Raw genomic sequence first — 2,755 nt, 5'->3', positions numbered from 1 at the left:
GGAATTCCCCTCACCTGGTTGTTTAGGTCTTAATTGAAAGGAAAAACCAAAATCCAGCAGGATTGTAGGCAGATTGATGTACACTGCTCAAAAAAATAAAGGGAACACTTAAACAACACAATGTAACTCCAAGTCAATCACACTTCTGTGATATCAAACTGTCCACTTAGGAAGCAACACTGATTGACAATAAATTTCACATGCTGTTGTGCAAATGGAATAGACAACAGGTGGAAATTATAGGCAATTAGCAAGACACCCCCAATAAAGGAGTGGTTCTGCAGGTGGGGACCACAGACCACTTCTCAGTTCCTATGCTTCCTGGTTGATGTTTTGGTCACTTTTGAATGCTGGCGGTGCTTTCACTCTAGTGGTAGCATGAGACGGAGTCTACAACCCACACAAGTGGCTCAGGTAGTGCAGCTCATCCAGGATGGCACATCAATGTGAGCTGTGGCAAGAAGGTTTGCTGTGTCTGTCAGCGTAGTGTCCAGAGCTTGGAGGCACTACCAGGAGACAGGCCAGTACATCAGGAGACGTAGAGGAGGCCGTAGGAGGGCAACAACCCAGCAGCAGGACCGCTACCTCCGCCTTTGTGCAAGGAGGAGCAGGAGAAGCACTGCCAGAGCCCTGCAAAATGACCTCCAGCAAGCCACAAATGTGCATGTGTCTGCTCAAACGGTCAGAAACAGACTCCATGAGGGTGGTATGAGGGCCCGACATCCACAGGTGGGGGTTGTGCTTACAGCCCAACACCGTGCAGGACGTTTGGCATTTGCCAGAGAACACCAAGATTGGCAAATTCGCCACTGGTGCCCTGTGCTCTTCACAGATGAAAGCAGGTTCACACTGAGCACGTGACAGACGTGACAGAGTCTGGAGACGCCGTGGAGAACGTTCTGCTGCCTGCAACATCCTCCAGCATGACCGGTTTGGCGGTGGGTCAGTCATGGTGTGGGGTGGCATTTCTTTGGGGGGCCGCACAGCCCTCCATGTGCTCTCTGCCATTAGGTACCGAGATGAGATCCTCAGACCCCTTGTGAGACCATATGCTGGTGCAGTTGGCCCTGGGTTCGTCCTAATGCAAGACAATGCTAGACCTCATGTGGCTGGAGTGTGTCAGCAGTTCCTGCAAGAGGAAGGCATTGATGCTATGGACTGGCCCGCCCGTTCCCCAGACCTGAATCCAATTGAGCACATCTGGGACATCATGTCTCGCTCCATCCACCAACGCCACGTTGTACCACAGACTGTCCAGGAGTTGGCGGATGCTTTAGTCCAGGTCTGGGAGGAGATCCCTCAGGAGACCATCCGCCACCTCATCAGGAGCATGCCCAGGCGTTGTAGGGAGGTCATACAGGCACGTGGAGGCCACACACACTACTGAGCCTCATTTTGACTTGTTTTAAGGACATTACATCAAAGTTGGATCAGCCTGTAGTGTGGTTTTCCACTTTAATTTTGAGTGTGACTCCAAATCCAGACCTCCATGGGTTGATCAATTGGATTTCCATTGATTATTTTTGTGTGATTTTGTTGTCAGCACATTCAACTATGTAAAGAAAAAATGATTTAATAAGATTATTTCTTTCATTCAGATCTAGGATGTGTTGTTTAAGTGTTCCCTTTATTTTTTTGAGCAGTATATTATCTGGAACATAGGGGTCTATTAAGTCCACACCAGAGTGGATTCAGAAAATGAAGAACTAGCCTTGATGCATTCGTTAAAGTTAATACTGAGGGGACCAAAGCTTTGCCAATGAAGGAAGTGATGTCAATAGTATAGGATGCAAGCGAGGGCATTCAGGATGTGCGATGGTGCATTTAAAACTACACCGGTTGAGGCTTCACAAGTAGATACTGGGGAAATGCCACTATCCCTTAGAAGAGTTAAGCCAGCCCTGGCATACTGGTTGAAGGGTAGTACGGTATACCATCATACACTGACAGTACTGGAAGAGTGCTGGAAGAGTACTGGAAGAGTGCTGGGAATATGAACGATATCCTGTCTGGGTTGCCCCCCCCCCCCCTTGTCTGGGTTGCCCCCCCCCCCCCTTGGGTTGTGTCGTGGCGGAGATCTTTGTGGGCTATACTCGGCCTTGTCCCGGGATGGTATGTTGGTGGTGGGAGATATCCCTCCAGTGGTGTGGGGGCTGTGCTTTGGCAAAGTGGGTGGGGTTATATCCTACCTCTTTGGCCCTGTCCGGGGGTTTCATCGGATGGGGCCACAGTGTCTCCTGACCCCTCCTGTCTCAGCCTCCAGTATTTATCTGCAGTAGTTTATGTGTCGGGGGACTAGGGTCAGTCTGTCACATCTGGAGTATTTCTCCTGTCTTTTCCAGTGTCCTGTGTGAATTTAAATATGCTCGCTCTAATTCTCTCTTTCTCTCTTTCTTTCTCTCTCTCGGAGGACCTGAGCCCTAGGACCATGCCTCAGGACTACCTGGCTTGATGACTCCTTGCTGTCCCCAGTTCACCTGGCCGTGCTGCTGCTCCAGTTCCAACTGTTCTGCCTGCAGCTATGGAACCCTGACCTGTTCACCGGACGTGCTACCTGTCCCAGACCTGCTGTTTTCAACTCTCTAGAGACAGCAGGAGCAGTAGAGATACTCTCAAAGATCCGCTATGAAAAAACCAACTGACACTTACTCTTGTGTTACTGACTTGTTGCACCCTCGACAACTACTATGATTATTATTATTTGACCATGCTGGTCATTTATGAACATTTGAACATCTAGGCCATGTGCTGTTAT

This window comes from Salmo salar, chromosome ssa24 (genome assembly GCF_905237065.1).
Source record: "Salmo salar chromosome ssa24, Ssal_v3.1, whole genome shotgun sequence".
Taxonomy (NCBI): domain Eukaryota; kingdom Metazoa; phylum Chordata; class Actinopteri; order Salmoniformes; family Salmonidae; genus Salmo; species Salmo salar.
This window is presented reverse-complemented; position numbering follows the sequence as displayed.